This window comes from Triturus cristatus, chromosome 11 (assembly GCF_964204655.1).
Source record: "Triturus cristatus chromosome 11, aTriCri1.1, whole genome shotgun sequence".
Taxonomy (NCBI): Eukaryota; Metazoa; Chordata; class Amphibia; order Caudata; family Salamandridae; genus Triturus; species Triturus cristatus.
The window spans coordinates 794303044-794325881 of record NC_140594.1 but is presented as its reverse complement, the minus strand read 5'-3'; the positions used below and the strand labels follow the sequence as shown (position 1 = coordinate 794325881).

At 53.0% G+C, this 22838-nt stretch overlaps 1 long non-coding RNA gene across 1 annotated transcript; it reads left to right on the top strand.

The window, feature by feature from the left end:
- Positions 1–1789: 1789 nt before the first annotated feature.
- On the top strand, positions 1790–22553 carry LOC146785453 (uncharacterized). The gene is made up of 3 exons (XR_014970417.1): positions 1790–1854; positions 8934–9026; positions 21562–22553. It is a non-coding gene; the product is annotated as an uncharacterized LOC146785453 (long non-coding RNA).
- The last annotated feature ends 285 nt before the right edge of the window (positions 22554–22838 follow it).

The window sequence follows — 22838 nt, the reverse complement described above, 5'->3', positions numbered from 1 at the left end:
GAGGTCCATTGCTGCCCAACTCGGTTTGTCCTATAAAAGTACCACAGCATCCATAAATACAGACATATATAATGGCTTCTCAATGCACCTTAAATTATTGTTTACTTGCAAGTCTAGGCTTATAATAAACTAATTATCAATATTCATACAAAACGGGACTCACGCTGCATGGTTTCTTTGTACTTAACCATACCAATGGGTTACAAGTAATGGCAAGTTACACGCACATCTTTCCATCATGTGCACGAGCCACTGAGCTAACTTGCCTTGTTTTTAACTTGCGGCCTGCAGGTTACACTCAAAGCCCCGTGGCAAGCGCATTAACCCCGAGACTGTTCTGTGAATAAATGATTGTAACATGCAAATTAAGCCCACAATTCTCTGGTGTGGACGCCGTATCCTAAATTTTGCCTGGAATAGGTCGGAGGGTTAATGTCCCTACTGCCGCGATGCATCTTTTCCTTCTACAGTATATAATATGAAATTATCCCGTTTCGCGATATTTACACTTACAATTGAGTGCTGCGAAAGTGGAATGCAGTGCAAGAGGGATAATCTTAAACACAAATGAGTATTCAACATGTAATAAGAATTGTGAACGGGAAGAGTGAGTCAGGTTGCGTTTTGCATACGTGAGGGGCCCGAAGGACTGTCTAGGGCGCCAGGCAGGGTGTTGCAGGTTCAATGTTGGGAGCTCTCTAATCGCCAAGTTTAATGCGCCTGTAAATGAAGGAAACCGAAAAACACTGTGCCGGGTCAGTTAAAACAAGAGCATACTGTAAACAGAACCTGATCAACACACTCGAAAATATACCAAGCCTCCTTTTTTTTAATCACAATATTTAGGATCCAGATACAGATACACAAGATACTAGAGTCAAATATGTCAATAAACCCAAGCACAGAACACCCGAGAAAATGTTGAGCGATTGTGGCAGCGTGAGAGCGACAACTGGAATAAATAGATTTTACTTTTCTCCAGGATCACGTCCAATTTACTTCAAAAAGAAAAATTGTCCATCCTAAAAGAATCATTTACAGGAAAACACTACAGGGGTTTCCTTGTATCTTGGATGCCACAGAACACACTACTCGCCTTCAGATTTGAATTACAGTGCTTTGCCGCCATCATGCGGAATTGGGCAGTACCTGCTCTCTCCGACCCCAGACCTCCGGTGTAACCTAAACCAACCGCCACGTTATTTGAGAATTGAAGGACCGGTAGTGACCCTTACTGTTAGCAGTTGCAGTGCCGGTGTGACGGCAGAGCGCGGACCTCTAGGAGCCAAGTCGGCTTTCGCTCCTCGCTGCAGCGCGTATTCTGATGCCTGACTGAGCTCCGTGCTGCCGGACTGCACTGCAGCAGGCTGCCTGTGAGGCACCACCACTCCGACGGCGGTCGGGACCGGGTCCCGCGGGGTCGACAGACTTGAGTGTCTGTCGCATTACGGCATGAATCACCTAGTCCGTTAACAAACGCGCTTTGCGAGCAGAGGCATCTGGACGCTCTTCTAACACTGACCAACTACCTTCAAGTCTGCCGCTCACGCCGGGCTGACCGGTAGCCATTGGCCAGTTTCAGGTCTGCCTATGCAGGGCTTGACCCGTCTCTCAGGAACAGGTATGGACTTTAAGCTCCGCCCATTTTTCCACCCATCTTTTCAATTGGCTCCTGTTACTGTCTTTTGTGAATGGCTTTTGATTGTGATTGGGCATATTCGTCTCTGCTTTAAATGGGCCGGTACTCGCTGGTACGGAGTACCGCCACTTCCGAATTTCTTTAACGTCAGTACCGGCATTTCTCTGTAGCCAGGGAGAGTACCGATACCCTGTTCGGCGGCACAACAGGCTCAGGTTAGTTTTCTCCTCCAGTGCAAGGGCAGTAATTAACTCGGCTGAAGCAGCCTTTGCAGATTTGCTGGCAAAGATTCCAGCAGCGCCCATGTGAATGTCCCCACTCTGCAGGGGGGTGAGAGGGTTTGTGCCACGCTGTGTTTAACAGGACAGGGTCTCTAGACAGACCCTGCACTGTCAATCAGGTGCGCAGCGACCATTCGGGTGAAAGTGCCATCATGGCTTTCATTTTGTGTAATGAGTTAATCTTTTTTTTTTTTGACAAACACATTTCTCATGTGTTTTAATATTTGCTGCAACTGGTACAGAAGTAATTATGTATGATCATATTTTGCCCTTAGCCCCGCCCCTAACCCCGCCCACTTGCCACACCTCTATTTTAATGAGTACCTGCACTTATTTTTCCCCATTTAAAACAATCAATCAATCAATCACTGAATTTGTAAAGCGCACTACCTACCCGTGAGGGTCTCAAGGCGCTGAGGGGGGGGGGGGGGGGCGGCGCTACTGCCCGAAGAGCCAGGTCTTGAGGTGTCTTCTGAAGGTGAGCAGGTCCTGGGTCTGCCATAGGTGAGTGGGGAGGGTGTTCTAGGTCTTGGCGGCGAGGTAGGAGGATGATCTTCCGCCGGTGGTCTTTCGTTGGATGCGGGGGACAGCCGGTGGTCTTTCGTTGGATGCGGGGGACAGCCGCAAGGGCGAGGTTTGCTGAGCGGAGCTGGCGTGTGGGGGGTGTAGAAGTTGAGTCTGGCGTTCAGGTAGGCTGGTCTGGCGTTGTGGAGTGCTTTGTGTGCATGGGTGAGGAGTTTGAAGGTGATCCTCTTTTCGACGGGGAGCCAGTGCAGGTCTTTCAGGTGGGGGGTGATGTGGCTGTGGCGGGGTACGTCGAGGATCAGTCGTGCGGAGGCGTTTTGGATGTGCTGAAGTCGACGCAGGTGCTTGGCTGGGATGCCTGCGTAGAGTGCGTTGCCATAGTCCAGCCTGCTGCTGACGAGGGCCTGTGTACCAGTTCTCCTTGTTTCGGGAGGGATCCACTTGTAGATCCTGCGTAGCTTGCGGAGGGTGTTGTAGCAGGAGGAGGTGACGGCGTGGATCTGCTTCGACATGGAGAGGGAGGAGTCGAGGATGAATCCGTGGTTGCGTGCGAGGTCGGTGGGGGTGGGTGCCGTTCCCAATCAATCAATCAGTGACATTTATAGAGCGCACTACTTACCCGTTGGGTCTCAAGGCGCTTAGGGGGGGGGGGGGGGTGCCGTTACTGCTCGAACAGCCAGGTCTTGAGCTTCTTCCTGAAGGAGAGGTGGTCTTGGGTCAGGCGCAGGTCGGCTGGGAGGGAGTTCCAGGTCTTGGCGGCCAGGTAGGAGAAGGACCTTCCTCCTGTTGTCGCTCTACGGATGCGTGGGACGGTGGCGAGAGCGCGGCTGGCTGAGCGGAGGTGACGTTTGGGAGCGTAGAAGTTGATTCGGGTGTTGAGGTAGCTCGGTGCTTGATCGTGTAGGGCTTTGTGTGCGTGGGTGAGGAGACGGAAGGTGATTCTTTTGTTGACGGGGAGCCAATGAAGGTCTCTTAGGTGTCCGGAGATGTGGCTGTTTCGTGGGATGTCGAGGATGAGTCTGGCTGAGGCGTTCTGGATCCGCTGGAGTCTCTTCTGGAGCTTGGCGGTGGTTCCGGCGTAGAGGGCGTTGCCGTAGTCCAGTCGGCTGGTGACGAGGGCCTGGGTGACGGTCTTCCTGGTCTCCGTGGGGATCCACCAGAAGATCTTCCGTAGCATGCGCAGGATGTTGAAGCATGCTGAGGAGACGGCGTTGACTTGCCTGGTCATGGAGAGGGAGGAGTCCAGGATGAAGCCCAGGTTGCGTGCGTGGTTTGTCGGTTTGGGTGCGGTGCCCAGGGCGGGGGGCCACCAGGAGTCGTCCCAGGCGGTGGGTGTGGAGCCCAGGATGAGGACCTCCGTCTTGTCTGAGTTCAGTTTCAGACGGCTGGTCGTCATCCACTCGGCTACCTCCTTCATCCCTTCGTGCAGGTTGGCTCTGGCGGCGGCGGGGTCGTTGGTCAGGGAGAGGATCAGCTGGGTGTCGTCGGCGTAGGAGATTATGTTGAGGTTGTGGTGGCGTGCGATGGCCGCGACGGGGCTCATGTAGACGTTGAAGAGGGTAGGGCTCAGCGAGGATCCTTGAGGGACGCCGCAGATGACTTCGGTGGCCTCTGACTTGTACGGTGGCAGGCGGACTCTCTGTGTTCTTCCGTTGAGGAAGGAGACGATCCATTCCAGTGCCTTCTCCTGGACTCCGACGTTGCTGAGGCGCTGCACAAGGGTGCGGTGGCAGACGGTGTAGAAGGCCGCGGAGAGGTCTAGGAGGATGAGGGCCGCTGTTTCTCCGTTGTCCATCAGGGTTCGGATGTCGTCGGTGGCGGCGATGAGGGCGGTCTCGGTGCTGTGGTTGGCTCGGAAGCCGGACTGTGAGGGGTCGAGGGATCCGTTCGTCTCGAGGAAGGCGGCCAGCTGTTTGTTGACGGTCTTCTCGATGACTTTGGCTGGAAACGGGAGGAGCGAGATGGGGCGGTAGTTCTTGAGTTCGGTGGGGTCTGCTGTAGGTTTCTTGAGTAGAGCGCTGAGTTCGGCGTGCTTCCAGCTCTCGGGGAAGGTGGCGGTGTCGAAGGAGGTGTTGACAATGTCCCGCAGGTGGGGTGCGATGACAGCGTCGGCCTTGTTGAAGACGTGGTGAGGGCAGGGGTCAGTCGGAGATCCGGAGTGGACGGAGTTCATCATGCGGACGGTGTCATCGGTGCTGATCGGAGTCCAGGCTCGGATGGTGGTGGTGGGCGGCGTTGCTGTGGTTGTGGCGTGCGTCGGATGGGTGCTGAAGCTGTTGTGTATGTCCGCGATCTTGTTGTGGAAGTAGGAGGCGAGGGAGTTGCAGAGGTCCTGCGAAGGGGTGATGTCGTTGTTTCCGGCGTTGGGGTTGGAGAGCTCTTTCACGATGTTGAAGAGTTCCTTGCAGTTGTGTGCGTTGTTGTCCAGCCGGTCCTTGAATGTAGTTTTCTTGGCGGTGCGGATCAATTGGTGGTGCTTCCGGGTGGCGAGTTTGAGGGCGGTCAAGTTGTCCAGTGTAGGTTCCTTTCTCCAGACTTTCTCGAGGGCTCGGCAGTTCTTCTTGGAGCTCTTGAGTTAGTCGGTGAACCATGGGGCTTTCTTGCTGCCGGGTCTGCTGGGCGGGGTCCTCAGAGGGGCGAGTTCGTCCGCGCAGTTGCTGATCCACTTCGTGAGGTTGTCGGCAGCCTGGCTGGGGTTCTCTGAGCTGGCAGGAGGATGCTGGCTCAGGGAAGCGGCGAGCTGGTCGGCTGTGATCTTGTTCCAGTTTCTTCGGGCAACCTGTTGCTGGTGGTGGTAGATCGTCGTTCTTCTGAAGGTGAAGTGGACGCAGCTGTGGTCTGTCCAGTGGAGTTCCGTGGCGTGGCTGAAGGCGATGTCTTTGCTGGATGAGAAGACGGCGTCGAGTGTGTGTCCGGCGAGGTGGGTGGGGGTGTTCACCAGTTGCTTGAGTCCAAGGTTGGCGAGGTTGTCGAGCAGGGTGCTGGTGTTGCGGTCGTTGTTGTTCTCCAGGTGAAAGTTGAGGTCCCCTAGGAGGATGTAGTCAGCGGAGGGGAGGGCATGCGGGCTGACGAAGTCGGCGATGTCCTCGCTGAATTGAGTGCGTGGTCCCGGGGGTCGGTAGATCAGGGTGCCTCGGAGGGTGGTCTTCGGGTCGGTGTGGATCTGGAAGTGCAGGTGTTCGGCGGTTGTGAGGGTGTTGTCGGTGCTCGTCGTGATTCGGATGGTGTTCCTGTGGATGATGGCGATGCCTCCTCCCATCTGGTTGGCGGTGCGGTCCCTCCGGGTGATCTTGTAGCCCTCTGGGATGGCGATGGCGATGTCGGGCGCTGAAGAGGCGTTCATCCAGGTCTCTGTGATGAAGGCAACGTCAGGGGCTGTGGCGTCTAGGAGGTTCCAGAGTTCGATGGCGTGTCTGTGGACGGAGCGGGTGTTGAGCAGGATGCACTTGAGGTGGTTGCTGCTGGTGTTCGGCTTGGTCGGTGCTGGTGCCGGGCAGGTCCGGATGCAGGTGAACTTGCAGGCGTGGCAGCTGAAGGGTCCGTGGGTGCGTCTCGGGGTGGCTCGGTAGCATCCCGGGATTCGGCCGGGGTTGAGTGCGAAGAGTGTTGCGGCGTCGTAGGTCCGGCGGGTTGTCTTGCTTAGGCGGGGGCCAGGGGTCCTGGCACTGGGCGTGGTCCAGGCGCGGACGGGCGTAGACGGGCTTACCTTCGGCGCACAATCGGCGCACAATCGGCGCGCCCGCTGCACGTGACCGCTGCGCGTTCGCACGGTCGCCATATATGGCGAAGTGCGCGGGAGGGCGGAGCAGCTGGGAGCAGGGAGGGTACAGAAGGCAAAAGGGGCGGGGTTTCGCGGCGGTGGCGGGAAGCGGGGAGGGAGGGTGAACGGCGGCAAAAACAGCGGCAAACAGGAAGGAAATACACAATACAGAAAAAAACAGGCAATACAATTTAACAAAAGCAGATTGACAAGGCAAAACAGCAGGGGCAGGTTAGGAGAGCAGGGACCACGCCGCTCGGGGGCCGGGGGCGTGGTCACGCGCCGGTAGCGAGGCAGTCAGGCAGGGAGGGAGAGCACACGCAGCAGCTGGTGGCCGTGCGGCGCGGGGGTGTCCTAGAGCTAGGTCACACTCACCTGCGTCGCACGGTCGCCATATATGGCCAAGTGCGCGGGGGGGCGGAGCAGCTGGGAGGCGGGAGCGGGGAGGGTACAGAAGGCAAAAGGGGCGGGGTTTCGCGGCAGTGGCGGGGAGGGAGGGTGAACGGCGGCAAAAACAGCGGCAAACAGGAAGGAAATACACAATACAGAAAAAAACAGGCAATACAATTTAACAAAAGCAGATTGACAAGGCAAAACAGCAGGGCCAGCGTTGTCGGCCACCATGAGTCGTCACAGGCCGAGGGGGTGGGTCCGAGGATGAGGACCTCCGTCTTGTCCGAATTCAGTTTCAGATGGCTGCTCTGCATCCAGTCGGCGACGGCCTTCATTCCCTCGTGGAGATTCATTTTGGCAGTGTGTGGGTCCTTGGTGAGGAAAAAAATGAGCTGGGTGTCGTCGGCGTAGGAGATGATGTTGAGGTTGTGCAGACGGGCCACTTGTGCGAGGGAGGTCATGTAGATGTTGAACAGCGTCGGGCTGAGTGATGATCCCTGGGGGACGCCGCAGATGATGTCGGTGGCTTCGGATAGGAAGGGTGGGAGTCGGACTCTCTGGGTTCTGCCGGAGAGGAAGGATGTGGTCCAGCTGAGGGCTTTCACGTGGATCCCGGCTTCTTGAAGGCGTGTTTTTAGGGTGCGATGGCAGACCCTGTCGAAGGCGGCTGAGAGGTCCAGGAGGATGAGGGCTGAGGTTTCGCCGTTATCGAGTTGGCGCCTGATGTCATCTGTGGCGGCGATGAGGGCTGTTTCAGTGCTGTGGTTTCGTCTGAACCCGGACTGGGTCGGGTCCAGGATGTTGTTGTCTTCGAGGTGGCGGGATAGTTGTGCGTTGACGATTTTCTTGATGACCTTCGTCGGGAAGGGGAGCAGGGAGATGGGTCGGTAGTTCTTGAGGTCGTAGGGGTCCGCCTTGGGCTTCTTGAGGAGGGCGTTGATTTCGGCGTGCTTCCAGCTGTCCGGGAATGTGGCAGTCTCGAAGGAGGCGTTTATGACCTTCCGTAGTTGGGGTGCGATGGTTGCGTCGGCTTTGTTGAACACGTGGTGAGGGCATGGGTTGGACGGTGATCCCGAGTGGATGGAGTTCATGACCATGCGTGTTTCTTAGTCGTTGACGTTGGTCCAGGAGGTCAGGTGGTTGGCCCAGGTGGTGTTCGTGGGGGTGGAGTCTGGCGTGATCGGGTCGATCGGGGTGTTGAAGCTGTTGTGGATGTCTGCGATCTTCTGGTGGAAGAAGGTTGCCAGAGCGTTGCACAATTCTTGTGAAGGCGGGACGTTGTTCGCGTTGGAGCGTTCCTTCACAATGCTGAAGAGCTCTTTGCTGTCGTGTGCGTTGTTGTCCAGTCGGATTTTGAAGGAGGATCTTTTGGTCGTTCTGATGAACTGGTTGTGTCTACCGGTGGCGTCCTTGTGGGCTGCATGACTGTCTGGTGTGCGTTCGCGGAGCCATTTATTCTCCAGTTTCCGGCAGGCGCGTTTGGAGGTCTGTAGCTCGTCGGTGAACCAGGTGGCTTTCTTGCGGGCGTGGTTGATGGGGGGTTTCCCGAGTGGAGCGAGGGTGTTGGCGCAGTCTTCGATCCACTGTCTGAGGTTGCGGGCTGCTGTGTTTGGGTTGGTGGAGGCCTCTGGTGGGTTCTGGGCGAGGGTGGAGGTCAGGTGGTCTTCGGTGACTTTGCTCCAGCAGCGACGGGGGAGTTGTTGGGTGCGGTGGTGCGTGGTTGGTTTCTTGAAGGTGAAGTGGATGCAGCGGTGGTCGGTCCTTGTAACCTCCCATGAGGACTGCCCCATTACATGTGTTGTTACTCCCTTTGTTTTAATAAGTCTGTGAGCACTATTTTCTGAAATAACACGCTCTCCAGCAACCGCTTTTCCTTTTATCAAGCATGATGCATGCCGCGCTTTAGCTCACGTTTTTGGGCTTTAGCTGCAGTAATGGCGACAACACTTTTCTTTTCTTATTTGCGACTCGCAGAACTTGTTGTTGAAACTGCACACAACATAATATAGTTTCTTAAAATCAGTGCAGCACGCCACACATTATTTTTTATTTTTTCCAGCCACGCATTCATGTTTTAATGTCTGCAGCGTGGCACACCGTGCATCAACTTCAACAATAGTGGCCACACCTTTCTTCTGCCTGGCTCCACCAACTTAATCTAGGAGTCCTTTTTCAGTGCTTACAGCTAGGGACATGTCCTCCAACTGCAGCTGGAGTGATGAACAAAAACACAGGTTACCTTGTCTGGAAGCACAATGTTGCAACTGAGCTCCAGGTATAGCGAAATCAAGTCTGTTAATGCGTCCCTCCTTTTCTTCTCGTTTCTCAAATCCAGGTGCAAGACTGATGCTGGACTTCCTTTGCGGTGAGGTTGAAGTGTAAGGAACAAGGGAGCTGGCAGGACAGAGTCCTGGAATCCTTGAAACAGGTAAGTGGCAGGCGAAGAGGCTAAGCAAAGGAGGGTGGATGTTTTTTAAATAAGACTGCTTCAGAAAGTTCATAAAGGTCAAATTCTAATTTTTTGTAACAAGGAACAGGTGTGGATAATTAACTTAATGAGGCTGCCATCTAGAAGATGCTTTAGAATGTTCACAATAGTCATGTTCTAATTGCTTATAGCAAGGAAAAGGTGCAGATGATTAATTTGATGAGGGATGTGTTCCGGAATGTTCACGTTGAGTTAATCTATGCCGCTTGCTTGATGTTTATTTGGATGTTTCTGTGGTGCCTTGCATATGCATTGGTAAAACATTTCTAAAAGCTATTAAGCCTTTTCAAACAAACCGGAGAACACCAGCTGCAGCTAGCTATTACCAACAGAATGTAATATGTGCAAGACATTTATTCATTCATAAGTGTTGGGTGGAATGAAACGAGTCATGCCAGTAAATTGTGACAGTCAAGATAGCTGAGCTGTGGCATGAATCCCGACATACTTATTTGCAGTATCAGTGTTTTTAAATGCGTTACACTCCTGTTTCCTAAGTTAGGCCTGAATGCTCGTTGTCAGCTACCAAGGGTTGAGCAAGAGGCTAATTTACTGAGAACTCTACTGGACCCTATACCGTGTTAGTGGCTTTATTACTAGTGGTAGGTACATAATTATCCCTGCGTATAATCCGCTTTTCAACATTTTAGAATAGGGATTCTTTGCTTAATGGAACAACCTGTATTGCAGTATTTCATATGACTTTTTCCAACTATATTTTACTATCAATTCCGTAATGGAATTGATGTATTTTGAACCAATTTTAAAATAAGATAAATAACTTATGAAAACTTTTAATGAGCATAAAACCATTTCAACTATTCAAAACTCTTATTATTGACTGAACTTAGAAATAGGGATTGACAGTTTTTGTGATGTATAGCTGCTGATCTTCTCATACACAACAGCAAAGGTCTCTCGCAGAGAAGTGAAAAACACTGAGTGGGAGCAAGGACCAACTCTGGTTGGTGTGAGATAGAGATGCTAAACCGCTTTTATTTAAATTGATGCCCGCTGCAGAACTATAGTGCATTTTTCATTCAGAATTCCATTATTTGTTTAACAGGAGCTTTAGCAAGGTCATTCTGAAGAAGACATTTTACCACTGGGTGCTGTCTTTATTGAGCACTGCACACTTTTTTTTAAAATCCTTTAATGTTATGCTTTGTAGAACAGAAGGCATGTAGCAAATCTACACACACAAAAATAAAACTATCATCCTCCAGATGCTGCACCAGCAAAGCGTGAACATCCATTTCAAGGTCCAATAAAAACTTACACTACTATAAATACTCAAGCAAAACTTGCAAGCAAAGTTAATATATCAAGGTTTATAGTATATATCATCATCAAGTCACAAAAGGGCTTGCTGCATATCACAGACCAGGACAGCTGAGGGAGCTGCTTCAAGTGTTTCACACATCTCCCTTACTGCTTTATAAGGTGGCACTGGAACCTTACCTACTCATTTAACTTCCTCTCCTTGCTTCTTAAATATTACTTTCTATTTGCTTTATTTCTTTGATAATCAGAATTAAGGGCCAGATGTAGTAAAATACTGGTTGCAAAAAGTGTTCTCAATTGGCAGCCCAACTTTCTGTGACCACTATCTAATTTTGCGAACCAATCTATGTACAAATAGGCTGGTTGGCAAAACAGTTATTCTCACGGCATTGCCGAATGACCAATCTAACGAATATTCACTTGGCACGCCTCAATTTACAACCCCTGTGATTTGCTGCAATAATCGAGATTGTGGCCTGCAAGGGACAGCAATCGAACATCCCTAAGATTGTATTTTCTTTTATAGCAGGACGATTTCCTTAAAAGAAGTGGTACTGCTTTAAAAAAAAAAATCTATTTTGAAAAACTTCACCAAGAACAGGCCATGTGCGTACTTCTCATTAAGTTGCCATCCTGACTCCTAAAACAAAGAAGCACAAAGGGGGCCCTCCTCCTTGGGCTAATCCACCAACCTAACTTGGGACTCAGTAAATGGTCAACAGTTTATGTCCATAATTACAGTGGCAAAACTCTGGATACATATAGTGCTGATCCACATTGTGAAAGGAACACCCAAAAACAAGATCCTCCCAAATTGTGAATCTATAATAATTTCCAACCCCATTTTGCAATTCTAAGAAATGATTCTAAATTGCAAAATGGGTTTAGTGACTAGGGAAAAGTGATTTAGCAGTCGCAAACGTTGAATTGCAGCAAATTACAGGGTCTGAGACTAAGCCTGGGCAAAGCACTACGCTAAGCTTGCGTAGTTTGCGAAGTTCGCGCTACTTCGCACTACGCGAATTGCACGTAGCACAGTGCGAACACGCATAGCGTAGTGCTGCGGTCATTTTTTGCTTGCTCGCGGTCCTCAACGTCAAGTTGGCGACCGCGAGCAAGCAAAATGACATCCCGGCGAGACTTTTTGCTTGTTCGCGATCAGCAACATCAAATTGGCGATCGCGAGCATGGAAAATAAACCTCCCGGCGAGATTCCCAACGCGAGGAGGTCAGGTTTCTCATTGCGAGTGGTCGTGTATGCTTGCGACCGCTCGCGATGAGAAACTACCAGTTCGCGTTGAGAAAGCTGCCGCTCGAGTAAAAATCTACTCGAGCAGCAGAAAACTACAGCTCGCACTGTGCAAGATGCAATTTTCAATGATTGCACAGTGCGGACAAGCAACTGGCACTGTGCAATCATTGAAAACGACATCTGGCACAGTGCGAACAAGGTACTACGCAGTTCGCGAAGTGCTACACGTAGCTCGCATAGTGCGAACTGCACTTTGCGTAGCTTCGTGAAGTGCTACTTCGCGAACTACGCCCAGGGTTATCTGAGACTCCTAAATCACGTAGTATATTTTGGCATATGCTCCTAAACACTATCCAGTTGATGTTCAATAAATGGGCTCTGAATGGTATCGCTACTAAAAACAAGCATTGGTAATGCATCAGTTTTGCCTATGGGTTTAATAATCTAGAAATTGTTCCTTGAAACTTACTTCAGTGAGATGTGTTTCAGAATATATATTTTTTTTATACAAACAAATAATGGCATGATGAGGGTGCAGGCACACCAAGCTGGAGAGAGCAAAAAGCATTTAACAATGGTTAGCAGTGGTAAAGTGCGGAGTCCCAAGGCAAACGAAAACCAATTTCAGCAAACGGGAGGGAAGAATGCAAAATGTTTGGTGGTAGACCACACCAAAGGCTGTCAGATCTAACAGAACTGCACAAGAACAATATACAACACAAAAAGAAATACAGTATTGCAACATCCTAGAAATAGCTAACACTCTTAGAATACAAAATTAAGCAAACTGTGAAATATAAACTGGAATGATATTGCTCACATGGATCAACTTGACAATGAACGTTAAAAATGTTAATTAATCAATGAGTTTTTTCCAGTAAAATTAAGGACATGAATGAAGGGCCAGAAAGGAACCCTTTTCAATGCCCTTTTTAATCAAAACTAGCTGTTAGAGAGGGACCCTGTCCACTTAAAACCCTGGTAGAGAGGACTGTCCCATCTGAAGAATGGCAGGAGGTATAGGAGCTGCGATTGCAGGGCCCCACCTTCGCGTTCTGAACCTAGAACTACCTGTCCAACAGGTTACGAATATGCAATGAAAGGACAGTATGCAAACACCAAGTGCACCGCACAATGACCAGAAACAGGCACCAGCATAGACTGCAAACAGACAACACTATCAGGAAAAAAAAGAGGTGGGTCCTGTGAGAGGGGTAGAGATTTGCACATAGACCTAGAAACACGCCCTCAAGTTACACGAATAACATCATTTTGAGATGGAATGTGCTCTTGGCTGACGGGAGCAGAGGAGGATGAGAGATGTAACAGGCATCACTCCAGTGAATGAAGGAATGAGCCAACAAAGGGCTGAAAGGCAAGTAAGCCCATGGCGAACAGCAGAAGTACGATACCTGGTTTAAAACTGCATGCGCATAAACTCATGGTGAACTAACTGAAATAAAAATGTACCTGCAAAGGACTGTGGGGTGAAGGGCCACTGAAAACAGAGTCCCCAGGGAAGGATCATAAGGCAACACTAAGAACAAGACAACGTCCTGAGAGGCGGCTATATTAAAGTTGGGCTGTCTATGTGAGCGCAAAGCTATTAATAGCAACAAGCCAACAAATAGAGGCGAGCCAACAGAAACAGATAGAAGACTGCATATTAGCAGAGTCGTGCACTCTGCTGAAAGTAAGCGTTGTGTGTCGAAATCAAATAAATAAATAATAAGTTCCACAAAAGCGGGTGGCAATAGTACTTTGCCGATGGGAAACTGATACGAGAAGCACACAAGGAACAAGCATGGGTAAATGAAGGGAATGTGTTACAGCCAATAGAAATGGGGGAAAGTACGTGGCAAGCACAGGAACCAATGAAAGGCAAGCATGGAGGTGGGGTGCAAACCCCTTTGAAGTTTTATAGTAAATACAAAAGGATTTCACAAACAGCGCAAGCGCTGTGTAGGCGATACCTAAAAAGTATATCTCTGCACACTGCTAAAAGAAAAACACAAAATGAATACATAATGATTGTAGTGTATAGATATTTGAACTGACCACGGGAGCAGAAGCACTGTACCCTGAAAAAGTTATTATGAGAAGCCTAAGCTTTATTTGCTGTACACCCAACAGTATTGCATATCCCAAATTCAGATTACAAAAAGCCAAATCTTTGAAATGTATATTACATGTGTTAGACGGCGACCTCAGAGGAGCCCGGAAAGGGGGTCCTGGTTACCCTGAGACCCACCCTCAAAGTATCGCAGCCGGGCACTGGCGGGAGACTCCTCAGGAGGAGGAATCCCGTATCGAGGATCGTACTTCTGGCACCACACGACCGAGAAACACCACACCGTGCGTTCTTAGGAATCACTCTTTATCAAACAGGTTAGCACTGCAAATATGTACAAGGAGAGCGCGGGCTCAATGAGTCTCGGAAGGGATAGGGGGTAGCGGGACAGTCTCTGGTGAAAGGTTCAAGGCAAGGACGTACCCGGCGCACAGCTCATAATCCTCGAGCTGGGGGGTAGGCTTGTTGTCGTTGGGGTCCGGCGGGACCAGTGGAGTCGGTGGAAGCCGCGAGTCACTCAGCGGGCTCAGGTACAGTTCGGAGGTCTTACGATCTTCAGGGAGCCGCGAGTCACTCAGCAGGGCTCAAGTACAAGTTCGGAGGTCTTACGAACTTCGGGGAGCCGCGAGTCACTCAGCAGGGCTCAGGTACAAGTTCGGAGGTCTTACGATCTTCAGGGAGCCGCGAGTCACTCAGCAGGGCTCAGGTACAGTTCGGAGGTCTTACGATCTTCAGGGAGCCGCGAGTCACTCAGCAGGGCTCAGGGGGTTCTAAGTTCCAGGAGCCGCGACCGCGTCAGCAGGCTCTCGTTGTTCCAGCGTCTAATCTGCCGGACAGTCTCAGAGCACCCCTTGTTATAGGTCGACCCCTCTTTGATGTCCGGAGTCTGTGCAGGCAGGGGTCTTGTCACCTGGGGGTCGCTTGTCGGGGTTTCCTGCCATTGTCTTTTGATCCTCTCAGGGCCGGGTCGGGAGGAGTCCCAGACACCCAGCAGGCGTGGAGCCAGCTCTCAGGGAGGCCGGAGGGCCGATCGAAACTCATCGTCCCAGGGGAGTTCAGAGGTGCGATAGAAACTGCTCCTCCCTCTCTCATCCCCTGGCAAGCGTGGTGTCCTCCAGCCGGAGTGGCGCCGCTAGGCCCGGGTCGCGCTGGGGCCGGGCGGCCATCTTGGTGCATGAAGTGGGCACGCGGGCCCGGGGTGGCCGAAGGGAGAGAGGCCATGGACGAGGATGTCCGGGTCGGTGCGTGTGTTCTGGTGGAAAGGATCGGCTAGGCCGTGGGCTCGGGGCTGCAGGTACCAGGTTAGGTGGTGCGGGGACCAGTAGAGCCATGCTACGAGGCCGGGTCCAACACGCGTCCCCCCCCAGCTGAAAGCCGGAGAGAACTGCCCATCATCTTGGGGGGTTCTCTTCGCTGAGGCGGAAGAACCGGGAGAGGCCGTCAGCGTTGGCGTGGTCCGTACCAGGGCGATGTTCTACGGTGAAATCCATCCCCTGGAGGGAGATTGACCACCGCAGTAGCTTGGGGTTTTCTCCTCGCATCTGCATGAGCCATCGCAAGGGCCGATGGTCGGTTTGGACTTTGAAATGGGTGCCGAACAGGTAGGGGCGTAGTTTCTTGAGTGCCCAGACCACGGCAAAGGCTTCGCGCTCAATGGTGCTCCATCTCTGTTCTCTGGGCAACAGCCGCCGGCTGAGGAAGGCGATGGGCTGGTCTAGGCCTTGGTCATTCACCTGGGACAGGACGGCCCCAATGCCATGCTCGGAGGCATCGGTTTGCACTACAAACTCCTTGGAGTAGTCGGGAGCCTGGAGGACGGGGGCAGTACACATGGCCTTCTTTAGGGCATCGAACGCCTCCTGGCAGGCAGTCGTCCACTGCACCTTCTTTGGCTGTTTTTTGGATGTGAGGGGGCCGACAAGACTGCCATACCCCCGGATGAATCTTCGGTAGTAGCCAGTGAGGCCCAGAAAGGCTCGGACCTCCGTTTGGGTGGTGGGGGGTTCCCAGGCCAAGATGGCGTCGATCTTCGGCTGTAGAGGGGCGACCTGGCCACTCCCGACCTAGTGCCCTAGGTAGACTACTGATCCTTGCCCAATTTGGCACTTGCTGGCTTTTACTGTGAGGCCTGCCTGGCGCAGGGCGGTTAGCACCCTCCGGAGGTGCTGGAGGTGCTCACTCCATTCGGAACTGAAAACGGCGATGTCGTCTAGATAGGCCGCGCTGAACTGTTCCAGCCCGGCCAGGACTCTATTCACCAGTCGCTGGAAGGTGGCCGGGGCATTTTTCATTCCGAAGGGCATTACGCGGAAGCGGTAATGCCCATCTGGGGTGGAGAAGGCGGACCGCTCCTTGGCTCCCTCGGTGAGCGCAATCTGCCAGTATCCGCAGGTGAGGTCGAATGTGCTGAGGAACTGGGCTGCCCCGAGTCGGTCAATGAGCTCGTCGGCCCGTGGAATGGGGTGGGCATCGGCTCGGGTGACGTCATTGAGCCCCCGGTAGTCCACACAGAATCGGAGCTCGGGGGCAACACCGGGGGCCGCTGCCTTCGGGACCAGGACCACGGGGCTGGCCCAGGGACTGTCAGATGGCTCGATTACCCCCATGGTCAACATCTTCGAGACTTCAGCTTGAATGCAGGACCGGACCCGGTCAGGGACCTGGTATGCTCGGTGTCGCACCGGCGGGCTGTCCCCGGTGTCCACGTCATGGACACACCAGTCGGTGACTCGGGGGATCAGGGAGAAGAGGTCGGCAAATTGTCCTAGGAGCTAGCGGCAGTCCTCTTGTTGCTGGACAGTGAGAGCTGGGGAGAGGTTCACTCCTTCCACGGAGCCATCCTGCTCCTTGACACACAGGAGGTCCGGGAGGGGATCGGACTCATCTTCGGCCCCGTCATCGGTGGCCAGCAGGAGGCTCAGTTCTGTCCGCACGAAGTGAGGCTTGAGGCAGTTCACGTGAAGGACCCGAAGGGGATCCCGAGGCGACTGGACGTCCACCAAGTATGTGACTTGACTCTTCCGCTCAATCACTTTGTAGGGCCCGGTCCACCTGTCCTGGAGGGCGCCTGGCTTCACGGGGGCCATGACCCATACTTGTTGGCCCGGCTGGAACTCGACCAGAGTGGCATTCTGGTCGTACCAGCGCTTCATCTCTTCTTGGCTTGCCTCTAGGTTGGCCTCGGCCAGTGCTCGGAACTTCCTGGTCTGGTTCCGGAGGGTCAGAACATATTGGAACACATCTCGTGGGGTGGTCTGGGGTGCCGCCTCCCACCCTTCCTTAACCAAACTGAGGGGACCTCGGACGGGGTGTCCATAGAGCAACTCAAACGGGCTGAACCCTAGGGACTTCTGGGGGACTTCTCGGTAAGCGAACAAGAGGCAGGGGAGCAGGACGTCCCACTTACGCCGGAGGGGCTCTTCTAGGCCGGTGATCATCCCTTTCAGAGTCCTGTTAAACCTCTCTACTAGGCCGTTCCCTTGGGGATGGTACGGGGTGGTGAACTTATAGGACACTCCACATTGTTGCCACAGGGACGTCATGTACTTCGAGATAAAATTAGTGCCGCGATCGCTCACGACCTCGCGGGGAAAACCCACCCGGGAAAAGATCCCCATCAGGGCCCGGCCCACCACGGGGGCCGTGACGGTGCGTAGGGGGGATAGCCTCAGGGTATCGGGTGGCGTGATCCACTAGGACCAGGATGAAACGGTGACCTTGGGAGGTGGGGGGGGTCCAGGGGCCCCACGATGTCGATCCCGACTCGTTCGAAGGGGGTACTGACGACCGGGAAGGGTTGGAGGGGAGCCTTGCGCTTCCCCCCACTCTTCCCACTAGCTTGGCACGTGGGACAGGACTTGCAGTGGGCTTCTACAGTTGCTCTCATTCTAGGCCAGTAAAAATGGGTCACGAGACGGCTGTAGGTCTTGTCTTGACCCAGGTGGCCGGCGAGGGGGACGTCGTGGGCTAAGCCCAGGAGGAAGTCTCGGAAGCGGAGGGGTACCACCAGCACCCGTCCGGATCCCAGCTCCACCGACTTCTGCTCACTGTAAAAAATGTTATTTTCGCAATAAATTCGGTGCGTTCCAGTTTGGTCGCCTGCGGCTTGGCCCTCGGCCTGGCGCCGCAGTCCGACCAGGGAAGGACAAGTGGCTTGCTCCCGGCAAAATTCCTCCCGGGTGGGCCCGCCCTCGTGGCGCCATTGGGCCAATTCGGGTAGATCGCCTAACTCGGGGACCGGGGCGGTGTCGGACGGTGAGGGTTCGTCGCTGGCGACGGGCCCTTCCGATGGGGGGACGGGAGGACCCTCAGGGGTTACTGTTCTGACTTCTTCGGTCGAGGCGTCTTCGACTTCTCCCAGGGGGGGAAGTCGAGCTGACATAGATCGGGTGGTGGCGCACACCCACTCGGGGAGCCCCATCATTCCTAGGTGGGCCTTGCGCTCGACGTGCTTCCAGGGAGAACTCTCCAGGTCGTTCCCTAAGAGGCAGTCGACCGGCTGGGACGTTCTTACGGCAACCCTCAGTTTACCTGTCACCCCACCCCACTCAAACGGCACCAGGGCTACCTGACACATACTCTCTCTATTATCTGCGGAAATTACCGGGCAAAAGACGTTGGGGAGGATCTGCTCCTCGGGGACTAAGTGCCTGAGGACACCGGTGATGCTGGCCCCGGTTTCCCGCAGGGCCTCTATTTGGTGGCCATTGATCTTGACGAGCTGCCCGTATTTCTTCGTGTTGGAGGGCAGGAGGCTACCAGGGACCATCTCTCTATCTCCCAGCGATACTAGGGCCATAGCTGCGGGTTCCCACTCCCCGGTTTCCTCAACCTCCTCCCCCAGAGCTATGTTGGCTATCTGTCTTGCAGGGGTGATTTGGGTGGCCATGGGGCACTCTGGGTCATTGGCGTAGTGCCCGGGCTTCTGGCAACGAAAGCAAGTGACGGTTACCCGGTGTCCCCGTCTCCCGGGGGGTCCGGTTACTGGTGGGGGGGCGCTGGAAAAGGTGGAGGTTGGGTCTTTGGGGGGCTAGGCTGGGACTCTCGCTGCCCTCCCTGGTTCCCTCCTCCTCTCTGGCGGGGTGGTCCCTGACTGGCTCGGGGGTATTCTCCTACCATGCCCCGGGGGACCCGGGTGTTGGTCCAGCGGTCTGCTTCCACCGCCAGCTTCCTGGGATCGGTGAGTTTGCTGTCAAGCAGATGCTGGCGTAGTTCCACAAAGCAGTTCGCAGCCAGGTGTTCCCACAACATGAGGTTGGTGAGTTCCTCAAGGGTGGTGACTTTGCTGCCCTTGATCCACCCATCGAAGGCCCGACTGAAAAAGTTTGCATATTCCACCCAGGTGGTGCCCGGGATTTTCCTGCAGTCCCGGAATCGCTGAAGGTACATCTCAGGGGTGAGACCGTACCTTGTGAGTAGAGCCTCTTTCATGTGGCTGTAGGAGGTCTGCAGAGAGATGGGTAGGTCGAGCAGGGTGTCTCTTCCTTCGCTCAGAAACCGTCCCCACAACCCCGCCCCCCAGTCCTTCTGCGGGACCCGATGGGAGGTCATGGCGACCTCGTAGGCCCTGAACCATTGTTGAATGTCATCGTTTTTATAATATTCTTTGACCACGTCCTTGGGGATGTGGACCTTCTGCTCCGCTGGGGAGGCCGCCTCTCGGTTTCCCGGGGGCCTCCCTTCCTCGCTTCTGGCCTTGAGCTCGATTTCCTTCAAGCTGCGTTCGTGCTCTAGTTGGAGCTTCCTTCCTTCGTGTTCCCATTGGAGCTTCTTCTCTTCTAGCTCGCCTTGCACGCGCATTTGCTCTACTGCTAGCTTTTTTTCCGCTAACTTTAATTCGCCTTCGATTTTGAGTTTGGCTAACTCGAGTTCGTGATTGCGGCTTCTCTCTCTGTCCGCGAGTTCTTCCGGGGATAGGCCCCCGTCTGGTACGATGCCTCGCACCTGATTGCTGCTGCTTTCGCCTTGGGGGGGGGTTCGGCTTCGTCGGGGCGCTCCCCCGTGCCTTCCGGGCGGGAGGCCCCGGCATCCACCAAAGCTTTCAGTGCTTTCTGCAAATCTTCTTTGGTGTTGAGACCAGTGGTAGCGATTTTAAGTTCTTTGCACAATTGCTTTAGTTCTTTGTGCGTGTATTCTTCTAGTTGTTCCACCTGGAACACCCTGTTGGCGTTGGTTTCTGCGGAGATCATGACGTTTCCTTCTGCCATCTTTGTCGGTAGTGCGTCCGTCTTTCACGGTACGATCTCTAGGTGATGGGCCCGAATCCCGTCGCTTGCCACCAATGTTAGACGGCGACCTCAGAGGAGCCCGGAAAGGGGGTCCTGGCTACCCTGAGACCCACCCTCAAAGTATCGCAGCCAGGCACTGGCGGGAGACTCCTCAGGAGGAGGAATCCCGTATCGAGGATCGTACTTCTGGCACCACACGACAGAGAAACACCACACCGTGCGTTCTTAGGAATCACTCTTTATCAAACAGGTTAGCACTGCAAATATGTACAAGGAGAGCGCGGGCTCAATGAGTCTCGGAAGGGATAGGGGGTAGCGGGACAGTCTCTGGTGAAAGGTTCAAGGCAAGGACGTACCCGGCGCACAGCTCACAATCCTCGAGCTGGGGGGTAGGCTTGTTGTCGTTGGGGTCCGGCGGGACCAGTGGAGTCGGTAGAAGCCGCAAGTCACTCAGCGGGCTCAGGTACAAGTTCGGAGGTCTTACGATCTTCAGGGAGCCGCGAGTCACTCAGCAGGGCTCAGGTACAGTTCGGAGGTCTTACGATCTTCAGGGAGCCGCGAGTCACTCAGCAGGGCTCAGGGGGTTCTAAGTTCCAGGAGCTGCGACCGCGTCAGCAGGCTCTCGTTGTTCCAGCGTCGAATCTGCCGGACAGTCTCAGAGCACCCCTTGTTATAGGTCGACCCCTCTTTGATGTCCGGAGTCTGTGCAGGCAGGGGTCTTGTCACCTGGGGGTCGCTTGTCGGGGTTTCCTGCCATTGTCTTTTGATCCTCTCAGGGCCGGGTCGGGAGGAGTCCCAGACACCCAGCAGGCGTGGAGCCAGCTCTCAGGGAGGCCGGAGGGCCGATCGAAACTCATCGTCCCAGGGGAGTTCAGAGGTGCGATAGAAACTGCTCCTCCCTCTCTCATCCCCTGGCAAGCGTGGTGTCCTCCAGCCGGAGTGGCGCCGCTAGGCCCGGGTCGCGCTGGGGCCGGGCGGCCATCTTGGTGCATGAAGTGGGCACGCGGGCCCGGGGTGGCCGAAGGGAGAGAGGCCATGGACGAGGATGTCCGGGTCGGTGCGTGTGTTCTGGTGGAAAGGATCGGCTAGGCCGTGGGCTCGGGGCTGCAGGTACCAGGTTAGGTGGTGCGGGGACCAGTAGAGCCATGCTACGAGGCCGGGTCCAACAACATGTATCACACCACACATACTTACGCTGCCCTACATATACTTATAATCTGAGGGACATGAGGGTCGAGTGGTTTCACAAACTACTGCATGTTAGGAGAAAAAGTGTATTTGGAAACCAATACCCCAAAACAGAGGCCGAGTGATTAAGGGTATCATTTAGAGTGAGGCGAGCAGCCTGCCAGACTTACAGTGCGGGTCTTCCCACTTCATTTATAGGACTGCACAATATGGGTGGATCATTTTTTCAGAATTGCTCTCACTGTCTGAATGCCAGGCAGGTTACTATGTTGCTTGAGTCTACTCAGTATTTCGTTTTATTTCAGAGACAACCCACAACACTGGGAATTTGTTTCTGCGTTTGCATGTTTAACTAGATTATACCACCCGTTCAATAATTTGCTCTGTAATATTATTAGATTGGGAATATCTCATACTTGGCACTTACCTTTTCATTGGCTTTCATTTTTCCAGGTCCTGCGCAGGATTCCAGAGGCAATGCAATAACCTTGGAAAACAGGTTTCATCTGATCAGCTTGTCACCACCTCCTGCACTTCTCCAGATTTCCAGAAGAATGAAGGGCTGGACTGAAAACCAAAACCAGCCCTGGCAAATACGTTCAAATCAGCCCCATACTGTATTATGCAATTACACTTGTCAAGTGAGCCTGAACCACTCCAGTGTATGTGGGACAGGGAGCTCTTCCCCAATCAATGTTTTTGGAAAAATTGATTGTGAATGCACTTTAGAATTGTAGATTTCACCCTGGTGTGAAACTCAACCTTTCTTGAAAGCATGACCAAAGGTGTCTAAATGTTCACTACAATTTGTGGGCCTATGTATGGGCTTCTTTCCACTTCCTGAGCCCATATTCCACATTGTGCATGTGCTGAATGAGTCGTGGCACTTTGGACAGAGGGACTTGCCCTCGTTTTTGTCCGAATAAAGATCTCATGTGAATTGTTTGTTGGGAGGGAATCGAAAAATGTACCAGCTATTGTGTACGCCTGAGATTAACAGAGAATATGTAAGGAGCCCTAGAGTGAAGAGGACCTTGCTTCTGTGAATACAGATTATCTGCAGCCACAACACAGAACTTAAAACCTTTGCCATGCTTGGTCTTAAATGTTCTATTCACGTCTTCACCCTTGGCTTGCACTGCGCTGTTTCTTCACTTGATACGACATAGCTGTGCATATATTGTGCACTGCTGTGAAAAAATAAAAAAATAAGTTCCTTGTTTGCCATATGCGTTGACTGTGGATATTCGCAAATTAGGTTTCATTACTTCTACCGTACGTTGGTTTTAAGATGCGCACATTCTGCCGCACGTGAGCAATTAACGCTACTTGCAAAGTGATTCCTAAAGAACTTCTCTGTGCTACACATTCACCTCGAGAAGCAGCTCCCTGGCTTCCAGCCCACTGGGACTGGCCAGAGTGAAAGTCCAATCCGGTCATGGGGAATGCAGGCACTCTACTAACTCTCTTTTACGATCAAGTAACGGGACGCAGGCAAAAACGTGGAATATTTTCCGGTTTACAATTCGAAAGTTAACTACGAAAGGGATGAAACAAAAGGGATTGAAACTCGTCTACTTTATCACCGGCAAAGAAAAATATAGATTTAAGAAAAGGTTAAGCTAAAGTGTCCTGAAAGGCATGACCTACCAAGCAGTCTCAGAACATGCTGCCTTTTGGTTCGTCAAGGCCTTTTGTAAGATCAAGGATCACACAGCTGAGCTCAGCCC